Raw genomic sequence first — 9,648 nt, 5'->3', positions numbered from 1 at the left:
TATATTTTTAGGTAGTATACTTCTGAAGTTAAAGGTATGAGTCAAATTGTTCATCTACAAGAGTATAATAAATACATTATTTCTTGGTATTTCAGATTTTTGGATACCCTTTCCCAGCTTTAACCTGAGTCTCTGATAATGAAGAAAACAAGAAAAAATAAATAGCTTTATCAAAGCAAGTCTTCCTCCAGTATGTAAAATGAGTTGCTATTTGCAATACAGAGTTGTCCTTTGCAAGAAGTAGTAAAAAAAGAAGTTAATCTTCCCCGTTAGGGGTGCTGTATAGGAAGAAATGCACAACTACTTGGGAGTTTGTAGTAGGACCTTTAGCATCTTAGTAGTTCAAAAATAGTTTCTTCTACCCTGGCTTGTATTCACCCTTCTTTCCTCTCCCCACTTTTACCTGAGCTTTCATCATCCCATGCCTAACTTCAGAGCAGGTCTTTGTGCCCCATTCCCTCTCTGCCCCCCTCCGTTCCAGTGCATCCACTCTGCTCCAGTGCTCCCCTCGCCACGCCGCTCCAGTGCTCCACTCTGCAGCTGCCAGGAGCATCTTCATAGCACATCACTTCAATCCTAGACTTTCATGCTCTGTGTTGCCAAATCAACATCTCCTAAAGCGAACTCCACAGAGAATGAGAGCCTTAAACTACACTAGCTATTCCAAGGGAAGGAAAAAGTCCAGTCAAAAATTTGAATTTTCCTGAGTTAAACAAAGTTAAATTGGTGTCTTTACTACAAAATTCTGTGAATTGTGAATCTGAAAATGGAAGGCATATTCTGCATTATTTCTGAAACTTATTCAACCACAAAGACCTGTTATCAAAGAACATCTCATAGATCCAGAATTTCTCAGAAGTCATTTGGAGAAGTGCTAACCCAGAAGAAAAAAGCAAGTCCTTGTGCCTAGTTTTAAAATCAGTATTGTTTGGCTGTCCAACATTTTCCCCACTTCTCTCCTAAATAAATCCTGCACAAACCTGTCTCCTCACTCACCCTCTAGGTGTGCTATACTTATTACCACTGTATTCTGTAAAGATTAATAAATAGAAGCATTTTAATTGGAGTTTGGAGGGACTGTAAGGGAGCTTTCATATCCTACTACTCACCATCAATTGCCCCAAACAAGAGGAGATGTACTTTTCATCTCCAACAGGTAGATGTTTTTCAACTCTGCTGTTCCAGCAGGAAGAAGAAAGATCTTCTTCTCATCCCCTACCCCCAACCACTCAGCCAATGAGCAGCTGTTACAACTCAACCAATGAGAAGCCACTGCACTTTAAGCTCTCAGTGTCCTCCAATAGCCCCTCTGAAACTTCCCTTTTTGTCTGTAAAAAAGCATTCCTCCACTTTGTTCTCTGGACTTGCACATAGTTTGCCCTTAGACTGCATGTCCCAAATTGCAATTCTTTGTTTTCCTGAATAAACCGAGTTTGCAGGAGAAATATCTGGCTATGTATTAGTTTAAGGTCAACAGTTCATTCACTAAATAAATGCTTATTAAACATCTATTATACATTATGCACTATTAAATGCAATTCTTGCCTTCCAGTCAGACAGACAGACACATAGGCAGGATTTGTGCAAAACAAAAAGTGCTCTGACAGGGGAGCACTGCATCCAGTGATAAGCCCAGGCAAACATAGCTCAGCCTCGAGAAAGCTTCCCAGAAGGAGGATCCAAAATTAATAAAGATGAGTGAGTGAGCAAGGTGGGAATAACTGGAAACGTGCCAGGCAAAGGACATATGCAAAAAAAAATGAGAAAGACCATGTAGGGTTGGATACCAGCAAGCTGATCACATGGTAGCAAGGTACCCTAAGGGGACAGAAAATGATAAGGTCATTTCCTTCGGACAATGGACTGAAGGAAAATTTTTTTGGTCCTAAGCGTTCCTAAAGAATTGGGATTTTATTCTATAGTATAGAGCAGGGACTGCAGAAACTCTTTCTGTGACCAATAAAAGAGCAAAACTTTTAGAGTTTGTGGACCATATGGTCTCTGTCACACTATTTTATATTGTCATTGTAGTGAAAATGCAGTCATAGACAATAGGTAAACAAATGGGTGTGCCTGTGTTCCAATAAAACTTTATCTAAAAACAGGTAGCGGGCTAGATTTGGTCCATGAGTTGCAGTCTGTCCTCTTATTGCCACCCTCCGTATAGATCCTTGTTTCTCAAAGTTTCATCAGAGGTCTAGCTACAGTAGTTGGAAACTACTTGTTAGAAATACAGAATTTCGCCCTGGCTGGCATAGCTCAGTGGATTGAGCACCAGCTGCGAACCAAAGTGTCGCAAGTTCGATTCCCAGTCAGAGTACATGCTTGGGTTGCAGGCCATGATCCCCAGCAACTGCACATTGATCTCTCTCTCTCGATCTCTCTCTCTCTCTCTCTCTCTCTCTCTCTCCATCCCTTCCCTCTCTAAAAATAAATAAATAAAATCTTAAAAGAAAAAAGAAATACAGAATTTCAGACTCCACTGCAGAGCTGCTGAATCTAAGTCGTTGAACAGTTTAATTGTATACACACATCCAAGCTTGAGAGGCACAACTGGAAAACACTGAAAGGTTTTAAACATGAGAATGAAATAATCAGCTTTGTTCCAGCTGCAGTGTGAATCTTTCTGAATATTTCCCATCAAATATTTTCAATCAAGACATGAATCAATGTTATACATGCTATAGCATGTGGGAAATAGCTGACATACTCAAAGTATTCAAAACAATAAAGTTATTGGTGAAAATGAAAAATATGTATTTTATTTAACAGAAATAAAGTAATGGACTTTTTGGCCAAACCAATACATGGAGCAAAAAGTGTATTCTGAAAAGAATCCACCAGTGTAGTAATTGGTGTTGGTCATTTAGGCTGGGGCTCGACTTGTTAACTGTAGCCCAGGTATCACCTTAGGGTACAGAGTTCCATGTCCCACAGAGGCCAGCTATCACTGGGCTGGAAAGTTCTCTAAACAGTGTATCTCTAAGCCATGAGTACTCTTGGATGCAAGAGGACTGGGTCCGGGCAACTGCATGGCTCAGAATAGACTCATCAGGTTTGGGGGAGAAAACAGCTCGAAGCAAGGGCATCGTCCTTGGATATTTCCTCGACTCTTCAAAGGCTGCTCTTCAGAAACATCCTTCAAAACTTTGTTGCATCATATCAAGAGCCCTGTGCACTTCCAAATCAAAGCCCAAAAGTGTGGACGGAGGAGGGCAAAGGGAGAAAAAATTGGGACAGCTGTAATGGAATAAACAAGAATAAAAATGAGTGTTTGGGTTCACTGGAGACACTTACGGAAATGTGTCATGATCTCTCACCACAATCGCAGGTATCCAGCACCCCAGGGCCATCTCATTTTCTCCTTGGTGGGGGTGGGGTGAGGTAGGGTGTGTGGGGTTGGGACCAAGTTGCCCCTAAATGCCTTATTCATACAATCTTGGGCCCTTATGCATAAAAATAAGCATAAGCTCCGAGTTTTCCAGGAAAATCTCCACACTGAAATACTCAAGATTTGGGTCACTTGCTGACTCCATCTCTCTGGACAGACATGGGTCCAGGACTGACCAGAGCCAGGATTCTGGATGCCAGGGCCAGGGCTGACATAGGACAATGTTGGTCCATGGGAGTATAACGTGGAACCAAGAAGTAAGAAAGGAAAGAAACTGTCTGAGGGCACAACCGGAATCACGAAGCCCGTCTGGTACGAATGGTCTGGACAATGACAGCAGACCCCGGAGCCATAAAGGGGAGAGAGCACGTGACTAAGGGAAGATGAAAGGCAGAGTCAGGATTGACCCCCAAAGGTATGGGAATATAATTACAAGATTTTACGGGGCACCAGAGACCTTTCCTGTAGGAGAAGAAGAAGCTGGTACAAACGCTGTGCATGTTGGAACAATGGTAGTATGGCCTAAGTTAACTATATCTCATCTAGTTTCATAGGGCAGAAGACAAAAAGGATAATAATGTCAGTCTATTTCCTCCACAGTTTCCCCTACATAATGGACATGATAATACCTTTTAAAACTTTCTCATAAATGGTTTTAGGGAGATTTAGATTCATTACCATTTTAAAGGAAATAGCTCTAAATTCCCTTCCCTGACCAACTAAATCTTTTCCCATGCTCATTTACAACGAAGATTGGCACTAAAACATAGAGAAATCACATCAGAATTGAAACTTGGCAGCCACAGCTCAATTTAATGCCTAAATATTATCAGGTTTTCTTCAAAGAAACGCCATCAGGGAGGCATTAGAAAAGCGATGGGTTCACATTTCAGAAATTGTCTATAAAAACGGCACTATAAATTATAGTAATGGAATTAAAGTTAACTCTGAGCACTTACAATACACTAGGCCTTAGCACCCTATATAGATGATCTCACTGTTTCCTCACAAAACCTTTTCAAGATAATGTATCCCCAATGTATCCCCATTTTATAGACGAGCAACCTGAGGCACCGAGAGGATCGTTCACCCAGAGCCAGCGAGACTCGGCTGTCAGCTACCACAGGGGATGGCGCCCGCCACGCGGTGAGCAGCCCCTGCAGAACCCCGCCTTGCGAAGTGATCCCTCCTCTCCTGCAGCAGAGCATCATTGCCGGGGCAAAAAATTGTCTGAGACATTCCCGTTTTATGAATGCTTTTATGAAAATAAAATACCTTAATTAAACTCACAAACTTTTAAAATATAAATGACTGCTTTTTTTTCTCTCAGCCTTACTGCTGAAATTTGTAAGTTTTCATAATGTACACAAGCCTAAATGGTTCTCCTTACGTAACATTTCCATCAGTTACCTTTAGATATCTCCCTGTAAGAAAGAAATTAAAGATTGCAATAACATAGAATTTAATTAACATGCAACAATTTGCAGAACATTTTAGCATTTTTAGCCCACGCCATTTTTATGTGAGTGTTTCAGACTAGAATGTGGCAAAACCTCAATGAAAAATAAAGATGAATGTACTGAAAATACAGCAATTAATGGATTATGACACCGTAAATGAAAACTAAAGAAGCTCTCTTTGAACCAAATGAGCAATTTTTTTATGCTTGCTTCAAGAAATCTATAGGGAAAATGGTTGAGTAAAATGTGGTATTCATTAAATACAGTGACTATTTTAAAAGAGTATATTTATGTTTGTTATTTATTTGTTATCCTTAAGAAACATGGAAACTATGAAGTTCTGCATATATATTCTTTTTACAGTTTTATTTGGAAAAAAAGAAAACTACTTTAAAACAGCTGCTTTATTCCTTTAAAATTAAATTTGCTTTAATTCTATAATTCATCTTTTACAAACTTTTGCTATTTCCACAAACTCTGGATCTAGGAGAAATATGGATTATTTACTAAGAATTTTGACTGTAAGTATCTGTACAAAGTACCTGGGATACCAAATTATTGAGTATCACTATGTAATGATTATACTATTTATCCTCTTGTGCACATTTTCAAGAAGCTGGATGATGCATATTGCTATCTGCATTTTACACATGAGAGAGCTAAGGTAAACAGCTATGAATAAAACCTCAAGTTACATTTCAATACTCATCTTCATATTCCAAATGTTTCTGCATTCTCACTGACATCAAGCAGAAATCTTTGGTACCAGATAAATCTACAAAAATCTATAGTAAAGTGAGACTAAGGTAAAAATAAATGATAATGATGATAAATGTTTATAATGTGCTAGGCATTATGTTAAGCATAATTAAGCAAGAATTAAGAAACTCATCTCACTTCAAAATTAAATATCTTAATTTCTCCAAGATTAGACATGAAAATGTGTAGAAAAATTTATCAAGCTTAATTTTATATAGTACATTATAAATTTATTAAAATTATGGTTATGATTCTTATGAAATCATGGAAAATTCTTATAATATGATACAGTTGGAAGGAGGATATATATATTTAAATGTACCACATTATTACAACTATATAAAAACAGGTTCAATGAAAGACTAGAAGAAGACATATTTGTTGTGGATAGAACTTATTTTATTTTATTTTTTAAATATATTTTATTAATTATGCTATTACAGTTTTCCCATTTTTTCTCCCCTCTGCCCTGTACTCCACCCCCGCTATCATTCCCCCACCTTAGTTCATGTCCATATACGTTCTTTAGCTTCTCCATTTCCCATACTACTCTTAACCTCCTCCTGTCTATTTTGTATCTGCCATTTATGTTTCTTATTCCCTCCACTTATTCCCCCAGAATTTTAAAATGATCTCCAGTGTCCCCTGCTCTAGATGAAACCTATGAATATGGTAGAATTTCCCTCCAATGGTTATATTATTTTATATGACAAAGAGATATTTAAAAAGATTTCATTTATTTATTTTAGAGAAAAGAGGAAGGGAGGGAGAAAGAGAGGGTAAGAAGCACCCATGTGAGAGAGAAACATGGGTCAGTATGCACCCTGACCAGGAACTGAACCTGCAACCTAGGCATATGCCCTGACCAGGAATCCAACTGTCAACTTTGTGTTTTGCAGGATGACATCCAATAAACTGAGCCACACTGGTCAGGGATGACAAAGGAATTTTTGCAGATGTAATTAATGTTTTTAATCAGTGTAGTTCACCAAAAGGAAGACTATATTGTAATCCATTCTGACCTGATGAGCTCTTAAAAGGGGGTCTGGAAGGCAAAAGAGATGCTCCTGATAGCCTGGAAGAAAGCAAACACCTGTGCTGTGACCTGCCTGTGGAAGGCAGGGGACGAGGAACTGTGGGCAGCCCCCAGGGGCTGAGAGTGGTTTCTGGATGACAGGCTAATAAGGAAACAGAGACTTTCATCATGTAGCCACATGGCACCGAATTCTGACAACTTTAAAGAGATGGGAAGAGGACCTTGAACCCACAATGAGAACTGCAGGCCCAGATAAAACTTTGATTATAGCCTTCCGAGACCTGAGCAGAGCAGCAGCTAAGCTGTGCCCAGACCAAAATCTGTGCTTTGGTTTTCTCATCTGTAAAATGGAGTTAAAAATAGTGTCTGCCTCATGGTGTTATTGCAAGAAATGACTTGATTCATGAAAAGTGGTTGAAACAATGAGTTGAACTTACCTATTGTAGGTAACAAATTAGTCCAAAATTTAGTAGCTTAAAACAACAAACACTTATCACCGCACAGTTTCTGGGTCAGGAATGCAAATGTAGCTGTCTAGGTCCTATAGCTCAGAGTCTGTGCAAAGGCTGAAGTCAAGGCATTATTGACCAGGTTTAGTTAGACAAGCAGCCACAGCTTGTCTGGGGAAGAAGCATCATCTGTCAGATTCACTTGTGTGGGTGTTAGCAACATTCACTTCCTCTGCAATTGTTGGACTGAAGATCTCACTTCAAGGGTGGCTATTGACTGACGACTGTCCTTAGTTCCTTGTTCCAAGGGCTTTTCCATAGAGCAGCTCACGGCATGGCAGGCAGCTTGCTTCACCAGAGAGAGCAAGAGCAAGTAGGTGTGAACAAGGTGGGACTCACAGAAGTTGTGTTCTCTTTGTAACTTAATCTCAGAAGTGACAGCCAATCCCATTTGCCGTATTCTGTTCATTAGAAGCAGGTTACTAAACTCAACACATAGTCACAGGGGAAAATTTCACAAGGGCATCAATACCAGGGGTATAGAATCATTCAAAGCTAACTGAAAAAGCTGCCTACCAGATATCCAAAACAGGAAACAGTGGCTCTCAATAAAAGTTAGACATTATTGCTATCACTAAGTGTTTTTAAGAATAAGCACAAAAATAATGAAAATAGCAAGATGGCATCAATGAATGTTTATTGAGTTCTGTGTGTCAAAAGCCATCCTGAAAAGTAAGAATACAAGCATGAATAGGGCATACATACTTACCTTACAGGGAGCTCAGGCTGTCCTTATAGAAAACACACAGAGGGGATACAGGCAGGAAGAAGAGAAGGCCAGTGAAGATGGAGACAGAGGTTTAATTACACAGCCGCAAGCCAAAGGATGCCTGGGGCTACCAGAATCTGGAAGAGGCAAGGAGGAATTCTCCCCTAAACCTTCAGCAGAGAGCACAGTCCAGCCTACATCTTTGTTTTACATTTCTAGCCCCCAGAACTGTGAGAATAAATGGCCACTGTTTTAAACCACGAAGTTGGTGATAATTTGCAGGGCAGCCATAGGAAACTAACATTGGCAGCTTGATCAGCTTAGGCTGCTATAACAAGATGCCATGAACTTCCCTGGCTTAGGAACAACAGAAACTTGTTTTCTCATAGTTCTGGGGGGATGGAAGTCTAAGTTCATGGTACCAGCATGTTTGGGTTCTGGTAAAAGCCCTTTTCGAGGCTGTAGACAGCCAACTTCACCTTGTATACTTACGTGGTAAGGAGTAAAGAATTCTCTGGGGCCTCTTTTATAAGGGCAGCAACCTTATTTATTGGGGCTCCACTCTCATGACCTTATTGCTTCCCAAGGACCACCCCCCACCTAATATCATCACACTTGGGTTAGGATTTCAATGGATGAATTTTGGAAAGACACAAATGTTCCATTTACAACAGTATAGGTATGTGTTGTGTATGTGTGTATAAGTGTATGTGCCACATTTTAGAAGAAAGAATCATTCCAAGTAAATCAATTAGATTAATAAAATAAATTTATTTAAAGAAAGACTTGATTATTGCTTTTTAAAAGACATTTACTATGCACATTTTGAGAGGATCAGAGGTGCTTTTGTTATTTGGACTCATCTCTCACTGGTTATAGCAAAGCCTCATAATAAACCATCAAAACAATGGCTTTCAATTAAATCCTTTCATTACAATTAATAACAAACATGTTTCAAAAAAGCAGAATATTTACTTTTAATGTTTCAGTACCTTATAGGGGTATCAGCTGTGTGTTTGTAAATCAGATTTGACCAAAACTTTTTCAGAAAAATTTTATTCAACAACAATTTACCATCATGTAAAACTGACTTTAGTTTTGCTATTAGAGGATTAAGCAAAAACCCAGCCTGTAGTACACTTATGCAATGGAATATTACTTGACCGTAAAAAAGAACAAACTCTTACCATTTGTGACCACATGAATGGACCTAGAGGGTATTATGTTAAGTGAAATAAGTCAGTCAGAGAAAGGCAAATACCATATGATTTCATGTATGTGTGGAATCTAAAGAACAATGTAAATGTGTAAATGGAAGAGAAACAGGCTCACAGATACAGAAGACAGTCTGATGGCTGTCAGAGTACAGGGATGGGGATCCTGGGTGAAAAAGGTGAAGGGACTGAGAAGCACAAAGTGGTAGTTACAAAATAGCCAGGGGGTGCAAAGTGCAGCACAGGAAATACAGTCAATAATGTTGTAACAACTATGTGTGGTGCCAGTTGGATACTGGACTATCAGGGGACCACTTGGTAAAGTAGATGCTTGTCTAACCACTATGCTTATATACCTGAAATAAATAAAAATAATATTGAATTTAAATGGTACTTTTCAAAAAATTTAAACATATATTAAAACCACTTTAAGTGATAACTTAAAAATAAAAAAGACAGTTTGTCATTTGAAAAGAAAAAAGAGTGGGTGAGGCGGGGGAAAGTGGTGGTGGGAAAATGGAGACAACTGTATTGAACATTAATAAAAAAATGATTTAAGAAAAAAGTGTG

Source organism: Phyllostomus hastatus, unplaced genomic scaffold, assembly GCF_019186645.2.
Source record: "Phyllostomus hastatus isolate PE091 unplaced genomic scaffold, TTU_PhHast_1.1 phas_contig_86, whole genome shotgun sequence".
Lineage (NCBI taxonomy): Eukaryota > Metazoa > Chordata > Mammalia > Chiroptera > Phyllostomidae > Phyllostomus > Phyllostomus hastatus.
Note: the sequence above shows the minus strand (reverse complement) of the source record.